The following is a 27,032-nucleotide window of genomic DNA, read 5'->3' on the forward strand; positions in this document are numbered from 1 at the left end:
AAAAATTAAATGGTCGTCAGGTATTGTGGAAAAACTTCGGCTTTCTACGTTACATTTGAGATCCCACAACACCGCTCCCGGGTGGGTTCGATCCACCAACCTATTGGCTAACAGCCGAACGCGCTAACCATTGAGCCACGGAAGCTCAGAAATTAAATGGTTGTCAGGTATTGTGGAAAACCTTTGGCTTTCTACGTTACATTTGAGACCCCACAACACCTCTCCCGGGTGGGCTCGAACCACCAACCTTTCGATTAACAGCTGAACGCGCTAACCATTGCGCCACGGAAGCCCAAAAATTAAATGCTCGTCAGGTATTGTGTAAAAACCTTGACTTTTTACGTCACATCTGAGACCTCACAACACCGCTCCCGGATTGGCTCGAACCACCAACCTATTTGTTAACAGCCAAACGCGCTAACCATTGAGCCACGGAAGCTCAGAAATTAAATGTTTGTCAGGTATTGTGGTTAAGTTATGACTTTTTACGTTACATCTGAGACCCTACAACACCTCTCCCGGGTGGGCTCGAACCACCAACCTTTCGGTTAACAGCCGAACGCGCTAACCATTGAGCCACGGAAGCTTAAAAATTAAATGGTTGTCAGGTATTGTGGGAAAACTTTGGCTTTCTACGTTACATCTGAGACCCCACAACACCTCTCCAGGGTGGGCTCGAACCACCAACCTTTCGATTAACAGCTGAACGCGCTAATTATTGCGCCACGGAAGCCCAAATTTAAATGCTCGTCAGGTATTGTGTAAAAACCTTGACTTTTTACGTCACATCTGAGACCTCACAACACCGCTCCCGGGTGGGCTCGAACCACCAACCTATTGGTTAACAGCTGAACGCGCTAACCATTGCGCCACCGAAGCCCAAAACTTAAATGCTCGTCAGGTATTGTGTAAAAACTTTGGCTTTCTACGTTACATTTGAGATCCCACAACACCGCTCCCGGGTGGGCTCGAACCACCAACCTATTGGCTAACAGCCGAACGCGCTAACCATTGAGCCACGGAAGCTCAAAAATTAAATGGTTGTCAGGTATTGTGGGAAAACTTTGGCTTTCTACGTTACATCTGAGACCCCACAACACCTCTCCCGGGTGGGCTCGAACCACCAACCTTTCGATTAACAGCTGAACGCGCTAACCATTGCGCCACGGAAGCCCAAATTTAAATGCTCGTCAGGTATTGTGTAAAAACCTTGACTTTTTACGTCACATCTGAGACCTCACAACACCGCTCCCGGGTGGGCTCGAACCACCAACCTATTGGTTAACAGCTGAACGCGCTAACCATTGCGCCACGGAAGCCCAAAAATTAAATGCTCGTCAGGTATTGTGTAAAAACCTTGACTTTTTACGTCACATCTGAGACCTCACAACACCGCTCCCGGGTGGGCTCGAACCACCAACCTATTGGTTAACAGCTGAACGCGCTAACCATTGCGCCACCGAAGCCCAAAACTGAAATGCTCGTCAGGTATTGTGTAAAAACCTTGACTTTTTACGTCACATCTGAGACCTCACATCACCGCTCCCGGATGGGTTCGAACCACCAACCTATTGGTTAACAGCCGAACGCGCTAACCATTGCGCCACGGAAGCCCAAAAGTTAAATGCTCGTCAGGTATTGTGTAAAAACCTTGACTTTTACGTCACATCTGAGACCTCACAACACCGCTCCCGGAGGGGCTCGAACCACCAACCTATTGGTTAATAGCCGAACGCGCTAACCATTGCGCCACGGAAGCCCAAAAATTAAATGGTCGTCAGGTATTGTGCAAAAACTTTGGCTTTCTACGTTACATTTGAGATCCCACAACACCGCTCCCGGGTGGGCTCGAACCACCAACCTATTGGTTAACAGCCGAACGCGCTAACCATTGAGCCACGGAAGCTCAGAAATTAAATGGTTGTCAGGTATTGTGGAAAACCTTTGGCTTTCTACGTTACATTTGAGACCCCACAACACCTCTCCCGGGTGGGCTCGAACCACCAACCTTTCGATTAACAGCTGAGCGCGCTAACCATTGCGCCACGGAAGCCCAAAAATTAAATGCTCGTCAGGTATTGTGTAAAAACCTTGACTTTTTACGTCACATCTGAGACCTCACAACACCGCTCCCGGATTGGCTCGAACCACCAACCTATTTGTTAACAGCCAAACGCGCTAACCATTGAGCCACGGAAGCTCAGAAATTAAATGTTTGTCAGGTATTGTGGTTAAGTTATGACTTTTTACGTTACATCTGAGACCCTACAACACCTCTCCCGGGTGGGCTCGAACCACCAACCTTTCGGTTAACAGCTGAACGCGCTAACCATTGAGCCACGGAAGCTCAGAAATTAAATGGTTGTCACGTAATGTGGAAAAGTTTTGACTTTTTGCGCTACATCTGAGACCACACAACACCTCTCCCGGTTGGGCTCGAACCAACAATCTTTCGATTAACAGCTGAACGCGCTAACCATTGCGCCACGGAAGCCCAAAAATGAAATGGTCGTCACTTATTGTGGAAAAACTTTGGCTTTCTACGTTACATTTGAGACCCCACAACACCGCTCCTGGGTGGGCCGAACGCGCTAACCATTGAGCCACTGAAGCTCAGAAATTAAATGGTTGTCACGTATTGTGGAAATGTTTTGACTTTTTATGCTACATCTGAGACCCCACAACACCTCTCCCGGGTGGGCTCGAACCACCAAATTTTCGATTAACAGCTGAACGCGCTAACCAATTGCGCCACGGACGCCCAAAAATTAAATGTTCGTCAGGTATTTTGGAAAAACTAACATTTTACGTTACATCTGAGACGTCACAACACCGCTCCCGGGTGGGCTCAAACCACCAGTCTTTTGAATAGCAGCTGAACGCGCTAACCATTGCGCCACGGAAGCCCAAAAATTAATTGGTCGTCAGGTATTGTGGAAAAACCTTGACTTTTGACGTCATCTTGAGACGTCACAACACCGCTCCCGGATGGGCTCGAACCACCAACCTTTCGGTTAACAGCCGAACGCGCTAACCATTGAGCCACGGACGCCCAAAAATTAAATGTTCGTCAGGTATTTTGGAAAAACTCTAACATTTTACGTTACATCTGAGACGTCACAACACCGCTCCAGGGTGGGCTTAAACCACCAGTCTTTTGAATAGCAGCTGAACGCGCTAACCATTGCGCCACGGAAGCCCAAAAATTAAATGGTCGTCAGGTATTGTGGAAAAACCTTGACTTTTGACGTCATCTTGAGACGTCACAACACCGCTCCCGGATGGGCTCGAACCACCAACCTATTTGTTAACAGCCAAACGCGCTAACCATTGAGCCACGGAAGCTCTGAAATTAAATGGTTGTCAAGTATTGTGGAAAAGTTTTGACTTTTTACGCTACATCTGAGACCACACAACACCTCTCCCGGGTGGGCTCGAACCACCAACCTTTCGATTAACAGCTGAACGCGCTAACCAAATGCGCCACGGACGCCCAAAAGTTAAATGTTCGTCAGGTATTTTGGGAAAACTCTAACATTTTACGTTACATCTGAGACGTCACAACACCGCTCCCGGGTGGGCTCAAACCACCAGTCTTTTGAATAGCAGCTGAACGCGCTAACCATTGCGCCACGGAAGCCCAAAAATTAATTTGTCGTCAGGTATTGTGGAAAAACCTTGACTTTTGACGTCATCTTGAGACGTCACAACACCGCTCCCGGATGGGCTCGAACCACCAACCTATTTGTTAACAGCCGAACGCGCTAACCATTGAGCCACGGAAGCTCTGAAATTAAATGGTTGTCACGTATTGTGGAAATGTTTTGAAATTTTCCGCTACATCGAGACCGTACAACAACTCTCCCGGGTGGGCTCGAACCACCAACCATTCGATTAACAGCTGAACGCGCTAACCATTGCGCCACGGAAGCCAAAAAATTAAATGTTCGTCAGGGATTGTGGAAAAACTCTGACATTTTACGTTACATCTGAGACGTCACAACACCGCTCCCGGGAGGGCTCAAACCACCAGTCTTTTGAATAGCAGCTGAACGCGCTAACCATTGCGCCACGGAAGCCCAAAAATTAAATGGTCGTCAAGTATTTTGGAAAAACCTTGACTTTTTACGTCACATCTGAGACGTCACAACACCGCTCCCGGATGGGCTCGAACCACCAACCTATTTGTTAACAGCCGAACGCGCTAACCATTGAGCCACGGAAGCTCAGAAATTAAATGGTTGTCACGTATTGTGGAAAAGTTTTGACTTTTTACGCTACATCTGAGACCACACAACACCTCTCCCGGGTGGGCTCGAACCACCAATCTTTCGATTAACTGCTGAACGCGCTAACCATTGCGCCACGGAAGCCCAAAAATTAAATGTTCGTCAGGTATTGTGGAAAAACTCTGATATTTTACGTTACATCTGAGACGTCACAACACCGCTCCCGGGAGGGCTCAACGATTTTGAAAATTTTAACAGTTTTTTGAATGAATATCGTTACATTTGTTTGAATTAAAGCAAAAAGTATAAAAATAATGGTTTCAGTGGTTATATTTGAAAATAGTGAAGAAATACTCAAAATATGCTTCTTTGGCCGTGAAACGTCGATTTTGAAAATGTTATTAAAAATCGAGGTACATTTTTATTTATTGTTCAATCGAGATGAAATCACTTTTAATGAGTGTTTTATAGGGAATTAAGCTGAATTCGGTCAAAAATTTCTCCAGAAAAAAATGCATTCAAAAAAGTACCGAAAAAACGCATGTTTTTCTTCTTCAAGATACAAAATCCGTGACAACGATTTTTTATTGAAAAATTTAATTTTAACAGTTTTTTGATTGAATATCTTTACATTTGCTTGAATTAAAGCAAAAAGTATAAAAATAATGGTTTCAGTGAACATATTTGAAAATAGTGAAGAAATACTCAAAGTATGCTTCTTTGGCCGTGAAACGTCGATTTTGAAAATGTTATTAAAAATCGAGGTAAATTTTTAATTATTGTTCAATCGAGATGAAATCACTTTTAATGAGTGTTTTATAGGGAATTAAGCTGAATTCGGTCAAAAATTTCTCCAGAAAAAAATGCATTCAAAAAAGTACCGAAAAATCGCATGTTTTTCTTCTTCAAGACACAAAATCCGTGAATACGATTTCTTACTGAAAATTGAATTTTAACAGTTTTTTGAATGAATATCGTTACATTGCTTGAATTAAAGCAAAAAGTATAAAAATAGTGGTTTCAGTGAACATATTTGAAAATAGTGAAGAAATACTCAAAGTATGCTTCTTTGGCCGTGAAACGTCGATTTTGAAAATGTTATTAAAAATCGAGGTAAATTTTTAATTATTGTTCAATCGAAATGAAATCACTTTCAATGAGTGTTTTATAGGGAATTAAGCTGAATTCGGTCAAACATTTCTCCAGAAAAATGCATTCAAAAGCGTACCGAAAAAATCGCATGTTTTTCTTCTTCAAGATACAAAATCCGTGACAACGATTTCTTATTGAAAAATTGAACTTTAACAGTTTTTTATAAAAGTATAAAAATAATGGTTACAGTGATCATATTTGAAAATAGTGAAGAAATACTCAAAGTATGCTTCTTTGGCCGTGAAACGTCGATTTTGAAAATGTTATTAAAAATCGAGGTAAATTTTTAATTATTGTTCAATCGAGATGAAATCACTTTCAATGAGTGTTTTATAGGGAATTAAGCTGAATTCGGTCAAACATTTCTCCAGAAAAAAATGCATTCAAAAGTGTACCGAAAAAATCGCTTGTTTTTCTTCTTCAAGATACAAAATCCGTGACAACGATTTCTTATTGAAAAATTGAATTTTAACAGTTTTTTGAATGAATATCGTTACATTTGCTTGAATTAAAGCAAAAAGTATAAAAATAATGGTTTCAGTGGTTATATTTGAAAATAGTGAAGAAATACTCAAAATATGCTTCTTTGGCCGTGAAACGTCGATTTTGAAAATGTTATTAAAAATCGAGGTACATTTTTATTTATTGTTCAACCGAGATGAAATCACTTTTAATGAGTGTTTTATAGGGAATTAAGCTGAATTCGGTCAAAAATTTCTCCAGAAAAAAATGCATTCAAAAAAGTACCGAAAAAATCGCATGTTTTTCTTCTTCAAGATACAAAATCCGTGACAACGATTTCTTATTGAAAATTGAATTTTAACAGTTTTTTGAATGAATATCGTTACATTGCTTGAATTAAAGCAAAAATTACAAAAATAATGGTTTCAGTGGTTATATTTGAAAATAGTGAACAAATACTCAAAATGTTTTTCTTAGGCCGAGTTACGTCGATTTTGAAAATGTTATTAAAAATTCGAGGTACATTTTTATTTATTGTTCAATCGAGATGAAATCACTTTTAATGAGTGTTTTATAGGGAATTAAGCTGAATTCGGTCAAAAATTTCTCCAGAAAAAAATTCATTCAAAAAAGTACCGAAAAAATCGCATGTTTTTCTTCTTCAAGACACAAAATCCGTGAATTCGATTTCTTATTGAAAATTGAATTTTAACAGTTTTTTGAATGAATATCGTTACATTGCTTGAATTAAAGCAAAAAGTATAAAAATAATGGTTTCAGTGAACATATTTGAAAATAGTGAAGAAATACTCAAAGTATGCTTCTTTGGCCGTGAAACGTCGATTTTGAAAATGTTATTAAAAATCGAGGTAAATTTTTAATTATTGTTCAATCGAAATGAAATCACTTTCAATGAGTGTTTTATAGGGAATTAAGCTGAATTCGGTCAAACATTTCTCCAGAAAAAATGCATTCAAAAGCGTACCGAAAAAATCGCATGTTTTTCTTCTTCAAGATAAAAAATCCGTGACAACGATTTCTTATTGAAAAATTGAATTTTAACAGTTTTTTATAAAAGTATAAAAATAATGGTTACAGTGATCATATTTGAAAATAGTGAAGAAATACTCAAAGTATGCTTCTTTGGCCGTGAAACGTCGATTTTGAAAATGTTATTAAAAATCGAGGTAAATTTTTAATTATTGTTCAATCGAGATGAAATCACCTTCAATGAGTGTTTTATAGGGAATTAAGCTGAATTCGGTCAAACATTTCTCCAGAAAAAAATGCATTCAAAAGTTTACCGAAAAAATCGCTTGTTTTTCTTCTTCAAGATACAAAATCCGTGACAACGATTTCTTATTGAAAAATTGAATTTTAACAGTTTTTTGAATGAATATCGTTACATTTGCTTGAATTAAAGCAAAAAGTATAAAATAATGGTTTCAGTGGTTATATTTGAAAATAGTGAAGAAATACTCATAATATGCTTCTTTGGCCGTGAAACGTCGATTTTGAAAATGTTATTAAAAATCGAGGTACATATTTATTTATTGTTCAACCGAGATGAAATCACTTTTAATGAGTGTTTTATAGGGAATTAAGCTGAATTCGGTCAAAAATTTCTCCAGAAAAAAATGCATTCAAAAAAGTACCGAAAAAATCGCATGTTTTTCTTCTTCAAGATACAAAATCCGTGACAACGATTTCTTATTGAAAATTGAATTTTAACAGTTTTTTGAATGAATATCGTTACATTTGCTTGAATTAAAGCAAAAGGTATAAAAATAATGGTTTCAGTGATCATATTTGAAAATAGTGAAGAAATACTCAAAGTGGTCTCCCTCCAAAGTACTGACTGCGGTCGACGTTTCTTAACTTCGGTTATCGGACGAGAACCGGTGTATTCAGCGTGTTATGGCTGTTGCCGAGAGTGCTAGTTAATAATTTGAATTTCATTAACTTTCATCTTTATAAAACAATAACAAAATGAAGATATGTGTGCTTTTTTCAAATCGGGTGGAATTTAAAAGAGGAAACAAAAGTGAAAAACCAACGGCACGCAATATTCCCAAGTACTGACTGCGCTCGACGCTGCTAACGTCGGCGATCGGACGAGAACCGGTGTTCTCAGCGTGATATGGCCGTTGCCGAGAGTGCTAGTTAAAAATTCGAATTTAAATTAAGTGAGACAAATTAACCTTCATCTTTATAAAACAATAACAAAAAGAAGATATGTTTGCTTTTTTCATATCGGGTGGAATTTAAAAGAGGAAACAAAAGTGAAAAAGCCAACGGCTCGCAGTATTCCCAAGTACTGACTGCGCTCGACGCTGCTAACGTCGGCGATCGGACGAGAACCGGTGTTCTCAGCGTGATATGGCCGTTGCCGAGAGTGCTAGTTAATAATTTGAATTAAATTAACTTTCATCTTTATAAAACAATAACAAAAAGAAGATAGGTTGGTGGTTCGAGCCCATCCGGGAGCGATGTTGTGAGGTCTCAGATGTGACGTAAAAAGGCAAGGTTTTTACACAATACCTGACGAGCATTTAACTTTTGGGCTTCCGTGGCGCAATGGTTAGCGCGTTCGGCGGCTAACCAATAGGTTGGTGGTTCGAGCCCATCCGGGAGCGGTGTTGTGAGGTCTCAGATGTGACGTAAGAAGTCAAGGTTTTTACACAATACCTGACGAGCATTAAAATTTTGGGCTTCCTTGGCGCAATGGTTAGCGCGTTCGGCTGTTAACCAATAGGTTGGTGGTTCGAGCCCACCCGGGAGCGGTGTTGTGTGATCTCAAATATAACGTAGAAAGCCAAAGTTTTTCCACAATACCTGACGACCATTTAATTTTTGGGCTTCCGTGGCGCAATGGTTAGCACGTTCGGCTGTTAACCAATAGGTTGGTGGTTCGAGCCCATCCGGGAGCGGTGTTGTGAGGTCTCAGATGTGACGTAAAAAGTCAAGGTTTTCCACAATACCAGACAACCATTTAATTTCTGAGCTTCCGTGGCTCAATGGTTAGCGCGTTCGGCTGTTAACCAATAGGTTGGTGGTTCGAGCCCACCCGGGAGCGGTGTTGTGGGATCTGAAATGTAAGTAGAAAGCCAAAGGTTTTGCACAATAAATGACGACCATTTAATTTTTGGGCTTCCGTGGCGCAATGGTTAGCGCGTTCGGCTGTTAACCAATAGGTTGGTGGTTCGACCCCACCCGGGAGCGGTGTTGTGAGGTCTCAGATGTGACGTAAAAAGTCAAGGTTATAAAGATGAAGGTTAATTTGTCTCACTTAATTTAAATTCGAATTTTTAACTAGCACTCTCGGCAACGGCCATATCACGCTGAGAACACCGGTTCTCGTCCGATCGCCGAAGTTAAGCAGCGTCGAGCGCAGTCAGTACTTGGGATGGAGACCACTTAGGAACACTGCGTGCCGTTGGCTTTTTCACTTTTTTTTCCTCTTTTAAATTTTAATAGATATGAAAAAAGCAAACATATCTTCTTTTTTGTTATTGTTTTATAAAGATGAAAGTTAATTAAATTCAAATTATTAACTAGCACTCTCGGCAACGGCCATATCACGCTGAATACACCGGTTCTCGTCCGATAACCGAAGTTAAGCAGCGTCGAGCGCAGTCAGTACTTGGGAGGGAGACCACTTAGGAACACTGCGTGCCGTTGATTTTTTCACTTTTTTTTCCTCTTATAAATTTTAATAAATATGAAAAAAGCAAACATGTTTTTTTTGTTATTGTTTTAAAATGATGAAGGTTAATTTGTCTCACTTAATTTAAATTCGAATTATTAACTAGCACTCTCGGCAACGGCCATATCACGCTGAAAACACCGGTTCTCGTCCGATCGCCGACGTTAGCAGCGTCGAGCGCAGTCAGTACTTGGGAATACTGCGTGCCGTTGGCTTTTTCACTTTTGTTTCCTCTTTTAAATTCCACCCGATATGAAAAAAGCAAACATATCTTCTTTTTGTTATTGTTTTATAAAGATTAAGGTTTATTTGTCTCACTTAATTTAAATTCGAATTTTTAACTAGCACTCTCGGCAACGGTCATATCACGCTGAGAACACCGGTTCTCGTCCGATCGCCGACGTTAGCAGCGTCGAGCGCAGTCAGTACTTGGGAATACTGCGTGCCGTTGGTTTTTCACTTTTGTTTCCTCTTTTAAATTCCACCCGATTTGAAAAAAGCACACATATCTTCTTTTTGTTATTGTTTTATAAAGATGAAAGTTAATTATATTAAAATTATTAACTAGCACTCTCGGCAACGGCCATATCACGCTGAATACACCGGTTCTCGTCCGATAACTGAAGTTAAGCAGCGTCGAGCGCAGTCACTACTTGGGAGGGAGACCATTTAAGAACACTGCGTGCCGTTGGCTTTTTCACTTTTTTTTCCTCTTTTAAATTTTAATAGATATGAAAAAAGCAAACATGTTTTCATTTTGTTATTGTTTTAAAATGATGAAGGTTAATTTGTCTCACTTAATTTAAATTCGAATTGTTAACTAGCACTCTCGGCAACGACCATATCACGCTGAATACAGCGGTTCTCGTCCGATCACCGAAGTTAAGCAGCGTCGAGCGCGGTCAGTACTTGGGATGGAGACCACTTAGGAACACTGCGTGCCGTTGGCTTTTTCACTTTTTTTTCCTCTTTTAAATTTTAATACATATGAAAAAAGCAAACATATCTTCTTTTTTGTTATTGTTTTATAAAGATGAATGTTAATTAAATTCAAATTATCAACTAGCACTCTCGGCAACGGCCATATCACGCTGAATACACCGGTTCTCGTCCGATCACCGAAGTTAAGCAGCGTCGAGCGCAGTCAGTACTAAGGAGGGCGACCACTTAGGAACACTGCGTGCCGTTAGCTTTTTCACTTTTTTTTTTCCTCTTTTAAATTTCAATAGATATAAAAAAGCAAACATATTTTCTTTTTGTTATTGTTTTAAAAAGATGAAGGTTAATTTGTCTCACTTAATTTAAATTCGAATTATTATCTAGCACTCTCGGCAACGGCCATATCACGCTGAGAACACCGGTTCTCGTCCGATCGCCGACGTTAGCAGCGTCGAGCGCAGTCAGTACTTGGGAATACTGCGTGCCGTTGGCTTTTTCACTTTTGTTTCCTCTTTTAAATTCCACCCGATATGAAAAAAGCAAACATATCTTCTTTTTGTTATTGTTTTATAAAGATGAAGGTTAATTTGTCTCACTTAATTTAAATTCGAATTTTTAACTAGCACTCTCGGCAACGGCCATATCACGCTAGGAACACCGGTTCTCGTCCGATCGCCGACGTTAGCAGCGTCGAGCGCAGTCAGTACTTGGGAATACTGCGTGCCGTTGGCTTTTTCACTTTTGTTTCCTCTTTTAAATTCCACCCGATATGAAAAAAGCAAACATATCTTCTTTTTGTTATTGTTTTACAAAGATTAAGGTTTATTTGTCTCACTTAATTTAAATTCGAATTTTTAACTAGCACTCTCGGCAACGGTCATATCACGCTGAGAACACCGGTTCTCGTCCGATCGCCGACGTTAGCAGCGTCGAGCGCAGTCAGTACTTGGGAATACTGCGTGCCGTTGGTTTTTCACTTTTGTTTCCTCTTTTAAATTCCACCCGATTTGAAAAAAGCACACATATCTTCTTTTTGTTATTGTTTTATAAAGATGAAAGTTAATTAAATTAAAATTATTAACTAGCACTCTCGGCAACGGCCATATCACGCTGAATACACCGGTTCTCGTCCGATAACTGAAGTTAAGCAGCGTCGAGCGCAGTCACTACTTGGGAGGGAGACCATTTAAGAACACTGCGTGCCGTTGGCTTTTTCACTTTTTTTTCCTCTTTTAAATTTTAATAGATATGAAAAAAGCAAACATGTTTTCATTTTGTTATTGTTTTAAAATGATGAAGGTTAATTTGTCTCACTTAATTTAAATTCGAATTGTTAACTAGCACTCTCGGCAACGACCATATCACGCTGAATACAGCGGTTCTCGTCCGATCACCGAAGTTAAGCAGCGTCGAGCGCGGTCAGTACTTGGGATGGAGACCACTTAGGAACACTGCGTGCCGTTGGCTTTTTCACTTTTTTTTCCTCTTTTAAATTTTAATACATATGAAAAAAGCAAACATATCTTCTTTTTTGTTATTGTTTTATAAAGATGAATGTTAATTAAATTCAAATTATCAACTAGCACTCTCGGCAACGGCCATATCACGCTGAATACACCGGTTCTCGTCCGATCACCGAAGTTAAGCAGCGTCGAGCGCAGTCAGTACTAAGGAGGGCGACCACTTAGGAACACTGCGTGCCGTTAGCTTTTTCACTTTTTTTTTTCCTCTTTTAAATTTCAATAGATATAAAAAAGCAAACATATTTTCTTTTTGTTATTGTTTTAAAAAGATGAAGGTTAATTTGTCTCACTTAATTTAAATTCGAATTATTATCTAGCACTCTCGGCAACGGCCATATCACGCTGAGAACACCGGTTCTCGTCCGATCGCCGACGTTAGCAGCGTCGAGCGCAGTCAGTACTTGGGAATACTGCGTGCCGTTGGCTTTTTCACTTTTGTTTCCTCTTTTAAATTCCACCCGATATGAAAAAAGCAAACATATCTTCTTTTTGTTATTGTTTTATAAAGATGAAGGTTAATTTGTCTCACTTAATTTAAATTCGAATTTTTAACTAGCACTCTCGGCAACGGCCATATCACGCTAGGAACACCGGTTCTCGTCCGATCGCCGACGTTAGCAGCGTCGAGCGCAGTCAGTACTTGGGAATACTGCGTGCCGTTGGCTTTTTCACTTTTGTTTCCTCTTTTAAATTCCACCCGATATGAAAAAAGCAAACATATCTTCGTTTTGTTATTGTTTTATAAAGATGAAGGTTAATTTGTCTCACTTAATTTAAATTCGAATTTTTAACTAGCACTCTCGGCAACGGCCATATCACGCTGAGAACACCGGTTCTCGTCCGATCGCCGACGTTAGCAGCGTCAAGCGCAGTCAGCACTTGGGAATACTGCGTGCCGTTGGTTTTTCACTTTTGTTTCCTCTTTTAAATTCCACCCGATTTGAAAAAAGCACACATATCTTCTTTTTGTTATTGTTTTATGAAGATGAAAGTTAATTAAATTCAAATTATTAACTAGCACTCTCGGCAACGGCCATATCACGCTGAATACACCGGTTCTCGTCCGATAACTGAAGTTTAGCAGCGTCGAGCGCAGTCACTACTTGGGAGGGAGACCACTTAGGAACACTGCGTGCCGTTGGCTTTTTCACTTTTTTTTCCTCTTTTAAATTTTAATAGATATGAAAAAAGCAAACATGTTTTCATTTTGTTATTGTTTTAAAATGATGAAGGTTTATTTGTCTCACTTAATTTAAATTCGAATTTTTAACTAGCACTCTCGGCAACGGCCATATCACGCTGAGAACACCGGTTCTCGTCCGATCGCCGACGTTAGCAGCGTCGAGCGCAGTCAGCACTTGGGAATACTGCGTGCCGTTGGTTTTTCACTTTTGTTTCCTCTTTTAAATTCCACCCGATTTGAAAAAAGCACACATATCTTCTTTTTGTTATTGTTTTATGAAGATGAAAGTTAATTAAATTCAAATTATTAACTAGCACTCTCGGCAACGGCCATATCACGCTGAATACACCGGTTTTCGTCCGAAAACCGAAGTTAAGCAGCGTCGAGCGCAGTCACTACTTGGGAGGGAGACCACTTAGGTACACTGCGTACCGTTGGCTTTTTCACTTTTTTTTTCCTCTTTTAAATTCCAATAGATTTGAAAAAAGCAAACTTATTTTCTTTTTGTTATTGTTTTAAAAAGATGAAGGTTAATTTGTCTCACTTAATTTAAATTCGAATTATTATCTAGCACTCTCGGCAACGGCCATATCACGCTGAGAACACCGGTTCTCGTCCGATCGCCGACGTTAGCAGCGTCGAGCGCAGTCAGTACTTGGGAATATTGCGTGCCGTTGGTTTTTCACTTTTGTTTCCTCTTTTAAATTCCACCCGATTTGAAAAAAGCACACATATCTTCATTTTGTTATTGTTTTATAAAGATGAAAGTTAATTAAATTCAAATTATTAACTAGCACTCTGGGCAACGGCCATATCACGCTGAATACACCGGTTCTCGTCCGATAACCGAAGTTAAGCAGCGTCGAGCGCATACAGTACTTGGGAATACTGCGTGCCGTCGGCTTTTTCACTTTTGTTTCCTCTTTCAAATTCCACCAAATATGAAAAAAGCAAACATATCTTCTTTTTGTTATTGTTTTATAAAGATGAAAGTTAATTTAATTCAAATTATTAACTAGCACTCTCGAGAAACGGCCATAACACGCTGAATACACCGGTTCTCGTCTGATAACCGAAGTTAAGAAGCGTCGAGCGCTGTCAGTACTTTGGAGGGAGACCACTTTGAGTATTTCTTCACTATTTTCAAATATGATGACTGAAACCATTATTTTTATACTTTTTGCTTTAATTCAGGCAAATGTAACGATATTCAATCAAAAAACTGTTAAAATTAAATTTTTCAATAAGAAATCGTTGTCACGGATTTTGTATCTTGAAGAAGAAAAACATGCGATTTTTTCGGTACACTTTTGAATGCATTTTTTTCTGGAGAAATGTTTGACCGAATTCAGCTTAATTCCCTATAAGACACTCATTGAAAGTGATTTCATCTCGATTGAACAATAATTAAAAATTTACCTCGATTTTTAATAACATTTTCAAAATCGACGTTTCACGGCCAAAGAAGCATATTTTGAGTAGTTCTTCACTATTTTCAAATATAACCACTGAAACCATTATATTTATACTTTTTGCTTTAATTCAAGCAAATGTAACGATATTCAATCAAAAAACTGTTAAAATTAAACTTTTCAATAAGAAATCGTTGTCACGGATTTTGTATCTTGAAGAAGAAAAACATGCGATTTTTTCGGTACTTTTTTGAATGCATTTTTTTCTGGAGAAATTTTTGACCGAATTCAGCTTAATTCCCAATAAAACACTCATTAAAAGTGATTTCATCTCGATTGAACAATAAATAAAAATGTACCTCGATTTTTAATAACATTTTCAAAATCGACGTTTCACGGCCAAAGAAGCATATTTTGAGTATTTCTTCACTATTTTCAAATATAACCACTGAAACCATTATTTTTTAACATTTTGCTTTAATTCAAGCAAATGTAACGATATTCATTCAAAAAACTGTTAAAATTCATTTTTTCAATAAGAAATCGTTGTCACGGATTTGGTATCTTGAAGAAGAAAAACAAGCGATTTTTTTGGTACACTTTTGAATGCATTTTTTTCAGGAGAAAGGTTTGACCGAATTCAGCTTAATTCCCTATAAAAAAACTCATTGAAACTGATTTCATCTCGATTGAACAATAATTAAAAATTTACCTCGATTTTTAATAACATTTTCAAAATCGACGTTTCACGGCCAAAGAAGCATACTTTGAGTATTTCTTCACTATTTTCAAATATGATCACTGTAACCATTATTTTTATACTTTTTGCTTTAATTCAAGCAATGTAACGATATTCATTCAAAAAACTGTTAAAATTCAATTTTCAATAAGAAATCGTATTCACGGATTTTGTGTCTTGAAGAAGAAAAACATGCGATTTTTTCGGTACTTTTTTGAATGCATTTTTTTCTGGAGAAATTTTTGACCGAATTCAGCTTAATTCCCTATGAAACACTCATTAAAAGTGATTTCATCTCGATTGAACAATAAATAAAAATGTACCTCGATTTTTAATAACATTTTCAAAATCGACGTAACTCGGCCTAAGAAAAACATTTTGAGCATTTGTTCACTATTTTCAAATATAACCACTGAAACCATTATTTTTGTAATTTTTGCGTTAATTCAAGCAAATGTAACGATATTCATTCAACAAACTGTTAAAATTCAATTTTAAATAAGAAATCGTTGTCACGGATTTTGTATCTTGAAGAGAAAAAACATGCGATTTTTTCGGTACACTTTTAAATGCATTTTTTTCTGGAGAAATGTTTGACCGAATTCAGCTTAATTCCCTATAAAACACTCATTAAAAGTGATTTCATCTCGATTGAACAATAATTAAAAATGTATCTCGATTTTTAATAACATTTTAAAAATCGACGTTTCACCGCCAACGAAGCATATTTTGAGTATTTCTTCACTATTTACAAATATATTCACTGAAACCATTATTTTTATACTTTTTACTTTAATTCAAGCAAATGTAACGATATTCAATCAAAAAACTGTTAAAATTAAATTTTTCAATAAGAAATCGTTGTCACGGATTTTGTATCTAGAAGAAGAAAAACATGCGATTTTTTCGGTACTTTTTTGAATGCATTTTTTTCTGGAGAAATTTTTGACCGAATTCAGCTTAATTCCCTATAAAACACTCATTGAAAGTGATTTCATCTCGATTGAACAATAATTAAAAATTTACCTCGATTTTTAATAACATTTTCAAAATCGACGTTTCACGGCCAAAGAAGCATACTTTGAGTATTTCTTCACTATTTTCAAATATATTCATTGAAACCATTATTTTTATACTTTTTGCTTTAATTCAAGCAAATGTATCGATATTCAATCAAAAAACTGTTAAAATTAAATTTTCCTTAAGAAATCGTTGTCACGGATTTTGTATCTTGAAGATGAAAAACATGCGATTTTTTCGGTACTTTTTTGAATGCATTTTTTTCTGGAGAAATTTTTGACCGAATTCAGCTTAATTCCCTATAAAACACTCATTGAAAGTGATTTCATCTCGATTGAACAATAATTAAAAATTTACCTCGATTTTTAATAACATTATCAAAATCGACGTTTCACGGCCAAAGAAGCATACTTTGAGTATTTCTTCACTATTTTCAAATATATTCATTGAAACCATTATTTTTATACTTTTTGCTTTAATTCAAGCAAATGTAACGATATTCAATCAAAAAACTGTTAAAATTAAATTTTTCCTTAAGAAATCGTTGTCACGGATTTTGTATCTTGGAGAAGAAAAACATGCGATTTTTTCGGTACTTTTTTTAATGCATTTTTTCTGGAGAAATTTTTGACCGAATTCAGCTTAATTCCCTATAAAACACTCATTGAAAGTGATTTCATCTCGATTGAACAATAATTAAAAATTTACCTCGATTTTTAATAACATTTTCAAAATCGACGTTTCACGGCCAAAGAAGCATACTTTGAGTATTTCTTCACTATTTACAAATATATTCACTGAAACCATTAATTTTATACTTTTTACTTTAATTCAAGTAATGTAACGATATTCATTCAAAAAACTGTTAAAATTCAATTTTCAATAAGAAATCGTTGTCACGGATTTTGTGTCTTGAAGAAGAAAAACATGCGATTTTTTCGGTACTTTTTTGAATGCATTTTTTTCTGGAGAAATTTTTGACCGAATTCAGCTTAATTCCCTATAAGACACTCATTGAAAGTGATTTCATCTCGATTGAACAATAATTAAAAATTTACCTCGATTTTTAATAACATTTTCAAAATCGACGTTTCACGGCCAAAGAAGCATATTTTTAGTAGTTCTTCACTATTTTCAAATATAACCACTGAAACCATTATATTTATACTTTTTGCTTTAATTCAAGCAAATGTAACGATATTCAATCAAAAAACTGTTAAAATTAAACTTTTCAATAAGAAATCGTTGTCACGGATTTTGTATCTTGAAGAAGAAAAACATGCGATTTTTTCGGTACTTTTTTGAATGCATTTTTTTCTGGAGAAATTTTTGACCGAATTCAGCTTAATTCCCTATGAAACACTCATTGAAAGTGATTTCATCTCGATTGAACAATAAATAAAAATGTACCTCGATTTTTAATAACATTTTCAAAATCGACGTAACTCGGCCTAAGAAAAACATTTTGATCATTTGTTCACTATTTTCAAATATAACCACTGAAACCATTATTTTTGTAATTTTTGCGTTAATTCAAGCAAATGTAACGATATTCATTCAACAAACTGTTAAAATTCAATTTTAAATAAGAAATCGTTGTCACGGATTTTGTATCTTGGAGAAGAAAAACATGCGATTTTTTCGGTACTTTTTTTAATGCATTTTTTCTGGAGAAATTTTTGACCGAATTCAGCTTAATTCCCTATAAAACACTCATTGAAAGTGATTTCATCTCGATTGAACAATAATTAAAAATTTACCTCGATTTTTAATAACATTTTCAAAATCGACGTTTCACGGCCAAAGAAGCATACTTTGAGTATTTCTTCACTATTTTCAAATATGTTCACTGAAACCATTATTTTTATACTTTTTGCTTTAATTCAAGCAAATGTAACGATATTCAATCAAAAAACTGTTAAAATTAAATTTTTCAATAAGAAATCGTTGTCACGGATTTTGTATCTTGAAGAAGAAAAACATGCGATTTTTTCGGTACTTTTTTGAATGCATTTTTTTCTGGAGAAATTTTTGACCGAATTCAGCTTAATTCCCAATAAAACACTCATTAAAAGTGATTTCATCTCGATTGAACAATAAATAAAAATGTACCTCGATTTTTAATAACATTTTCAAAATCGACGTTTCACGGCCAAAGAAGCATATTTTGAGTAGTTCTTCTCTATTTTCAAATATATTCATTGAAACCATAATTTTTGTACTTTTTGCTTTAATTCAAGCAATGTAACGATATTCATTCAAAAAACTGTTAAAATTCAATTTTCAATAAGAAATCGTATTCACGGATTTTGTGTCTTGAAGAAGAAAAACATGCGATTTTTTCGGTACTTTTTTGAATGCATTTTTTTCTGGAGAAATTTTTGACCGAATTCAGCTTAATTCCCTATGAAACACTCATTAAAAGTGATTTCATCTCGATTGAACAATAAATAAAAATGTACCTCGATTTTTAATAACATTTTCAAAATCGACGTAACTCGGCCTAAGAAAAACATTTTGAGCATTTGTTCACTATTTTCAAATATAACCACTGAAACCATTATTTTTGTAATTTTTGCGTTAATTCAAGCAAATGTAACGATATTCATTCAACAAACTGTTAAAATTCAATTTTAAATAAGAAATCGTTGTCACGGATTTTGTATCTTGAAGAGAAAAAACATGCGATTTTTTCGGTACACTTTTAAATGCATTTTTTTCTGGAGAAATGTTTGACCGAATTCAGCTTAATTCCCTATAAAACACTCATTAAAAGTGATTTCATCTCGATTGAACAATAATTAAAAATGTATCTCGATTTTTAATAACATTTTAAAAATCGACGTTTCACCGCCAACGAAGCATATTTTGAGTATTTCTTCACTATTTACAAATATATTCACTGAAACCATTATTTTTATACTTTTTACTTTAATTCAAGCAAATGTAACGATATTCAATCAAAAAACTGTTAAAATTAAATTTTTCAATAAGAAATCGTTGTCACGGATTTTGTATCTAGAAGAAGAAAAACATGCGATTTTTTCGGTACTTTTTTGAATGCATTTTTTTCTGGAGAAATTTTTGACCGAATTCAGCTTAATTCCCTATAAAACACTCATTGAAAGTGATTTCATCTCGATTGAACAATAATTAAAAATTTACCTCGATTTTTAATAACATTTTCAAAATCGATGTTTCACGGCCAAAGAAGCATACTTTGAGTATTTCTTCACTATTTTCAAATATATTCATTGAAACCATTATTTTTATACTTTTTGCTTTAATTCAAGCAAATGTAACGATATTCAATCAAAAAACTGTTAAAATTAAATTTTCCTTAAGAAATCGTTGTCACGGATTTTGTATCTTGAAGAAGAAAAACATACGATTTTTTCGGTACTTTTTTGAATGCATTTTTTTCTGGAGAAATTTTTGACCGAATTCAGCTTAATTCCCAATAAAACACTCATTAAAAGTGATTTCATCTCGATTGAACAATAAATAAAAATGTACCTCGATTTTTAATAACATTTTCAAAATCGACGTTTCACGGCCAAAGAAGCATATATAGAGTATTTCTTCACTATTTTCAAATATAACCACTGAAACCATTATTTTTATACATTTTGCTTTAATTCAAGCAAATGTAACGATATTCATTCAAAAAACTGTTAAAATTCATTTTTTCAATAAGAAATCGTTGTCACGGATTTGGTATCTTGAAGAAGAAAAACAAGCGATTTTTTTGGTACACTTTTGAATGCATTTTTTTCAGGAGAAAGGTTTGACCGAATTCAGCTTAATTCCCTATAAAAAACTCATTGAAACTGATTTCATCTCGATTGAACAATAATTAAAAATTTACCTCGATTTTTAATAACATTTTCAAAATCGACGTTTCACGGCCAAAGAAGCATACTTTGAGTATTTCTTCACTATTTTCAAATATGATCACTGTAACCATTATTTTTATACTTTTTGCTTTAATTCAAGCAATGTAACGATATTCATTCAAAAAACTGTTAAAATTCAATTTTCAATAAGAAATCGTATTCACGGATTTTGTGTCTTGAAGAAGAAAAACATGCGATTTTTTCGGTACTTTTTTGAATGCATTTTTTTCTGGAGAAATTTTTGACCGAATTCAGCTTAATTCCCTATGAAACACTCATTAAAAGTGATTTCATCTCGATTGAACAATAAATAAAAATGTACCTCGATTTTTAATAACATTTTCAAAATCGACGTAACTCGGCCTAAGAAAAACATTTTGAGCATTTGTTCACTATTTTCAAATATAACCACTGAAACCATTATTTTTGTAATTTTTGCGTTAATTCAAGCAAATGTAACGATATTCATTCAACAAACTGTTAAAATTCAATTTTAAATAAGAAATCGTTGTCACGGATTTTGTATCTTGAAGAGAAAAAACATGCGATTTTTTCGGTACACTTTTAAATGCATTTTTTTCTGGAGAAATGTTTGACCGAATTCAGCTTAATTCCCTATAAAACACTCATTAAAAGTGATTTCATCTCGATTGAACAATAATTAAAAATGTATCTCGATTTTTAATAACATTTTAAAAATCGACGTTTCACCGCCAACGAAGCATATTTTGAGTATTTCTTCACTATTTACAAATATATTCACTGAAACCATTATTTTTATACTTTTTACTTTAATTCAAGCAAATGTAACGATATTCAATCAAAAAACTGTTAAAATTAAATTTTTCAATAAGAAATCGTTGTCACGGATTTTGTATCTAGAAGAAGAAAAACATGCGATTTTTTCGGTACTTTTTTGAATGCATTTTTTTCTGGAGAAATTTTTGACCGAATTCAGCTTAATTCCCTATAAAACACTCATTGAAAGTGATTTCATCTCGATTGAACAATAATTAAAAATTTACCTCGATTTTTAATAACATTTTCAAAATCGACGTTTCACGGCCAAAGAAGCATACTTTGAGTATTTCTTCACTATTTTCAAATATATTCATTGAAACCATTATTTTTATACTTTTTGCTTTAATTCAAGCAAATGTATCGATATTCAATCAAAAAACTGTTAAAATTAAATTTTCCTTAAGAAATCGTTGTCACGGATTTTGTATCTTGAAGATGAAAAACATGCGATTTTTTCGGTACTTTTTTGAATGCATTTTTTTCTGGAGAAATTTTTGACCGAATTCAGCTTAATTCCCTATAAAACACTCATTGAAAGTGATTTCATCTCGATTGAACAATAATTAAAAATTCACCTCGATTTTTAATAACATTATCAAAATCGACGTTTCACGGCCAAAGAAGCATACTTTGAGTATTTCTTCACTATTTTCAAATATATTCATTGAAACCATTATTTTTATACTTTTTGCTTTAATTCAAGCAAATGTAACGATATTCAATCAAAAAACTGTTAAAATTAAATTTTTCCTTAAGAAATCGTTGTCACGGATTTTGTATCTTGGAGAAGAAAAACATGCGATTTTTTCGGTACTTTTTTTAATGCATTTTTTCTGGAGAAATTTTTGACCGAATTCAGCTTAATTCCCTATAAAACACTCATTGAAAGTGATTTCATCTCGATTGAACAATAATTAAAAATTTACCTCGATTTTTAATAACATTTTCAAAATCGACGTTTCACGGCCAAAGAAGCATACTTTGAGTATTTCTTCACTATTTACAAATATATTCACTGAAACCATTAATTTTATACTTTTTACTTTAATTCAAGTAATGTAACGATATTCATTCAAAAAACTGTTAAAATTCAATTTTCAATAAGAAATCGTTGTCACGGATTTTGTGTCTTGAAGAAGAAAAACATGCGATTTTTTCGGTACTTTTTTGAATGCATTTTTTTCTGGAGAAATTTTTGACCGAATTCAGCTTAATTCCCTATGAAACACTCATTGAAAGTGATTTCATCTCGATTGAACAATAAATAAAAATGTACCTCGATTTTTAATAACATTTTCAAAATCGACGTAACTCGGCCTAAGAAAAACATTTTGATCATTTGTTCACTATTTTCAAATATAACCACTGAAACCATTATTTTTGTAATTTTTGCGTTAATTCAAGCAAATGTAACGATATTCATTCAACAAACTGTTAAAATTCAATTTTAAATAAGAAATCGTTGTCACGGATTTTGTATCTTGGAGAAGAAAAACATGCGATTTTTTCGGTACTTTTTTTAATGCATTTTTTCTGGAGAAATTTTTGACCGAATTCAGCTTAATTCCCTATAAAACACTCATTGAAAGTGATTTCATCTCGATTGAACAATAATTAAAAATTTACCTCGATTTTTAATAACATTTTCAAAATCGACGTTTCACGGCCAAAGAAGCATACTTTGAGTATTTCTTCACTATTTTCAAATATGTTCACTGAAACCATTATTTTTATACTTTTTGCTTTAATTCAAGCAAATGTAACGATATTCAATCAAAAAACTGTTAAAATTAAATTTTTCAATAAGAAATCGTTGTCACGGATTTTGTATCTTGAAGAAGAAAAACATGCGATTTTTTCGGTACTTTTTTGAATGCATTTTTTTCTGGAGAAATTTTTGACCGAATTCAGCTTAATTCCCAATAAAACACTCATTAAAAGTGATTTCATCTCGATTGAACAATAAATAAAAATGTACCTCGATTTTTAATAACATTTTCAAAATCGACGTTTCACGGCCAAAGAAGCATATTTTGAGTAGTTCTTCTCTATTTTCAAATATATTCATTGAAACCATAATTTTTGTACTTTTTGCTTTAATTCAAGCAATGTAACGATATTCATTCAAAAAACTGTTAAAATTCAATTTTCAATAAGAAATCGTATTCACGGATTTTGTGTCTTGAAGAAGAAAAACATGCGATTTTTTCGGTACTTTTTTGAATGCATTTTTTTCTGGAGAAATTTTTGACCGAATTCAGCTTAATTCCCTATGAAACACTCATTAAAAGTGATTTCATCTCGATTGAACAATAAATAAAAATGTACCTCGATTTTTAATAACATTTTCAAAATCGACGTAACTCGGCCTAAGAAAAACATTTTGAGCATTTGTTCACTATTTTCAAATATAACCACTGAAACCATTATTTTTGTAATTTTTGCGTTAATTCAAGCAAATGTAACGATATTCATTCAACAAACTGTTAAAATTCAATTTTAAATAAGAAATCGTTGTCACGGATTTTGTATCTTGAAGAGAAAAAACATGCGATTTTTTCGGTACACTTTTAAATGCATTTTTTTCTGGAGAAATGTTTGACCGAATTCAGCTTAATTCCCTATAAAACACTCATTAAAAGTGATTTCATCTCGATTGAACAATAATTAAAAATGTATCTCGATTTTTAATAACATTTTAAAAATCGACGTTTCACCGCCAACGAAGCATATTTTGAGTATTTCTTCACTATTTACAAATATATTCACTGAAACCATTATTTTTATACTTTTTACTTTAATTCAAGCAAATGTAACGATATTCAATCAAAAAACTGTTAAAATTAAATTTTTCAATAAGAAATCGTTGTCACGGATTTTGTATCTAGAAGAAGAAAAACATGCGATTTTTTCGGTACTTTTTTGAATGCATTTTTTTCTGGAGAAATTTTTGACCGAATTCAGCTTAATTCCCTATAAAACACTCATTGAAAGTGATTTCATCTCGATTGAACAATAATTAAAAATTTACCTCGATTTTTAATAACATTTTCAAAATCGATGTTTCACGGCCAAAGAAGCATACTTTGAGTATTTCTTCACTATTTTCAAATATATTCATTGAAACCATTATTTTTATACTTTTTGCTTTAATTCAAGCAAATGTAACGATATTCAATCAAAAAACTGTTAAAATTAAATTTTCCTTAAGAAATCGTTGTCACGGATTTTGTATCTTGAAGAAGAAAAACATACGATTTTTTCGGTACTTTTTTGAATGCATTTTTTTCTGGAGAAATTTTTGACCGAATTCAGCTTAATTCCCAATAAAACACTCATTAAAAGTGATTTCATCTCGATTGAACAATAATTAAAAATTTACCTCGATTTTTAATAACATTTTCAAAATCGACGTTTCACGGCCAAAGAAGCATACTTTGAGTATTTCTTCACTATTTACAAATATATTCACTGAAACCATTAATTTTATACTTTTTACTTTAATTCAAGTAATGTAACGATATTCATTCAAAAAACTGTTAAAATTCAATTTTCAATAAGAAATCGTTGTCACGGATTTTGTGTCTTGAAGAAGAAAAACATGCGATTTTTTCGGTACTTTTTTGAATGCATTTTTTTCTGGAGAAATTTTTGACCGAATTCAGCTTAATTCCCTATAAAACACTCATTGAAAGTGATTTCATCTCGATTGAACAATAATTAAAAATTTACCTCGATTTTTAATAACATTTTCAAAATCGACGTTTCACGGCCAAAGAAGCATACTTTGAGTATTTCTTCACTATTTTCAAATATGTTCACTGAAACCATTATTTTTATACTTTTTGCTTTAATTCAAGCAAATGTAACGATATTCAATCAAAAAACTGTTAAAATTAAATTTTTCAATAAGAAATCGTTGTCACGGATTTTGTATCTTGAAGAAGAAAAACATGCGATTTTTTCGGTACTTTTTTGAATGCATTTTTTTCTGGAGAAATTTTTGACCGAATTCAGCTTAATTCCCAATAAAACACTCATTAAAAGTGATTTCATCTCGATTGAACAATAAATAAAAATGTACCTCGATTTTTAATAACATTTTCAAAATCGACGTTTCACGGCCAAAGAAGCATATTTTGAGTAGTTCTTCTCTATTTTCAAATATATTCATTGAAACCATAATTTTTGTACTTTTTGCTTTAATTCAAGCAATGTAACGATATTCATTCAAAAAACTGTTAAAATTCAATTTTCAATAAGAAATCGTATTCACGGATTTTGTGTCTTGAAGAAGAAAAACATGCGATTTTTTCGGTACTTTTTTGAATGCATTTTTTTCTGGAGAAATTTTTGACCGAATTCAGCTTAATTCCCTATGAAACACTCATTAAAAGTGATTTCATCTCGATTGAACAATAAATAAAAATGTACCTCGATTTTTAATAACATTTTCAAAATCGACGTAACTCGGCCTAAGAAAAACATTTTGAGCATTTGTTCACTATTTTCAAATATAACCACTGAAACCATTATTTTTGTAATTTTTGCGTTAATTCAAGCAAATGTAACGATATTCATTCAACAAACTGTTAAAATTCAATTTTAAATAAGAAATCGTTGTCACGGATTTTGTATCTTGAAGAGAAAAAACATGCGATTTTTTCGGTACACTTTTAAATGCATTTTTTTCTGGAGAAATGTTTGACCGAATTCAGCTTAATTCCCTATAAAACACTCATTAAAAGTGATTTCATCTCGATTGAACAATAATTAAAAATGTATCTCGATTTTTAATAACATTTTAAAAATCGACGTTTCACCGCCAACGAAGCATATTTTGAGTATTTCTTCACTATTTACAAATATATTCACTGAAACCATTATTTTTATACTTTTTACTTTAATTCAAGCAAATGTAACGATATTCAATCAAAAAACTGTTAAAATTAAATTTTTCAATAAGAAATCGTTGTCACGGATTTTGTATCTAGAAGAAGAAAAACATGCGATTTTTTCGGTACTTTTTTGAATGCATTTTTTTCTGGAGAAATTTTTGACCGAATTCAGCTTAATTCCCTATAAAACACTCATTGAAAGTGATTTCATCTCGATTGAACAATAATTAAAAATTTACCTCGATTTTTAATAACATTTTCAAAATCGATGTTTCACGGCCAAAGAAGCATACTTTGAGTATTTCTTCACTATTTTCAAATATATTCATTGAAACCATTATTTTTATACTTTTTGCTTTAATTCAAGCAAATGTAACGATATTCAATCAAAAAACTGTTAAAATTAAATTTTCCTTAAGAAATCGTTGTCACGGATTTTGTATCTTGAAGAAGAAAAACATACGATTTTTTCGGTACTTTTTTGAATGCATTTTTTTCTGGAGAAATTTTTGACCGAATTCAGCTTAATTCCCAATAAAACACTCATTAAAAGTGATTTCATCTCGATTGAACAATAAATAAAAATGTACCTCGATTTTTAATAACATTTTCAAAATCGACGTTTCACGGCCAAAGAAGCATATTTTGAGTATTTCTTCACTATTTTCAAATATAACCACTGAAACCATTATTTTTATACATTTTGCTTTAATTCAAGCAAATGTAACGATATTCATTCAAAAAACTGTTAAAATTCATTTTTTCAATAAGAAATCGTTGTCACGGATTTGGTATCTTGAAGAAGAAAAACAAGCGATTTTTTTGGTACACTTTTGAATGCATTTTTTTCAGGAGAAAGGTTTGACCGAATTCAGCTTAATTCCCTATAAAAAACTCATTGAAACTGATTTCATCTCGATTGAACAATAATTAAAAATTTACCTCGATTTTTAATAACATTTTCAAAATCGACGTTTCACGGCCAAAGAAGCATACTTTGAGTATTTCTTCACTATTTTCAAATATATTCATTGAAACCATTATTTTTATACTTTTTGCTTTAATTCAAGCA

The 27,032-nt window shown here is 33.9% G+C and overlaps 1 non-coding gene and 10 pseudogenes across 1 annotated transcript; 10 read left to right on the forward strand and 1 right to left on the reverse strand.

Annotated features, from left to right (window-relative positions):
* Positions 1-1,686: 1,686 nt before the first annotated feature.
* Positions 1,687-1,759, reverse strand: TRNAN-AUU (transfer RNA asparagine (anticodon AUU)). Its single transcript has one exon. It is a non-coding gene; the product is annotated as a tRNA-Asn (tRNA).
* A 7,407-nt stretch (positions 1,760-9,166) lies between these two features.
* LOC149696979 (5S ribosomal RNA) lies at positions 9,167-9,285 on the forward strand (annotated as a pseudogene).
* A 123-nt stretch (positions 9,286-9,408) lies between these two features.
* Positions 9,409-9,527, forward strand: LOC149696980 (5S ribosomal RNA; annotated as a pseudogene).
* Positions 9,528-10,124: 597 nt separating this feature from the next.
* On the forward strand, positions 10,125-10,243 carry LOC149696981 (5S ribosomal RNA; annotated as a pseudogene).
* Positions 10,244-10,380: 137 nt separating this feature from the next.
* Positions 10,381-10,499, forward strand: LOC149696982 (5S ribosomal RNA; annotated as a pseudogene).
* Positions 10,500-10,622: 123 nt separating this feature from the next.
* On the forward strand, positions 10,623-10,741 carry LOC149696983 (5S ribosomal RNA; annotated as a pseudogene).
* Positions 10,742-11,580: 839 nt separating this feature from the next.
* LOC149696984 (5S ribosomal RNA) lies at positions 11,581-11,699 on the forward strand (annotated as a pseudogene).
* A 137-nt stretch (positions 11,700-11,836) lies between these two features.
* LOC149696985 (5S ribosomal RNA) lies at positions 11,837-11,955 on the forward strand (annotated as a pseudogene).
* A 123-nt stretch (positions 11,956-12,078) lies between these two features.
* Positions 12,079-12,197, forward strand: LOC149696986 (5S ribosomal RNA; annotated as a pseudogene).
* Positions 12,198-13,036: 839 nt separating this feature from the next.
* Positions 13,037-13,155, forward strand: LOC149696987 (5S ribosomal RNA; annotated as a pseudogene).
* Positions 13,156-13,515: 360 nt separating this feature from the next.
* LOC149696988 (5S ribosomal RNA) lies at positions 13,516-13,634 on the forward strand (annotated as a pseudogene).
* Positions 13,635-27,032: the final 13,398 nt, after the last annotated feature.

Source organism: Phalangium opilio, unplaced genomic scaffold (genome assembly GCF_054372755.1).
Source record: "Phalangium opilio isolate 3A_F unplaced genomic scaffold, DU_Popi_V2 ptg000021l_1, whole genome shotgun sequence".
In the NCBI taxonomy this organism is placed as follows: domain Eukaryota; kingdom Metazoa; phylum Arthropoda; class Arachnida; order Opiliones; family Phalangiidae; genus Phalangium; species Phalangium opilio.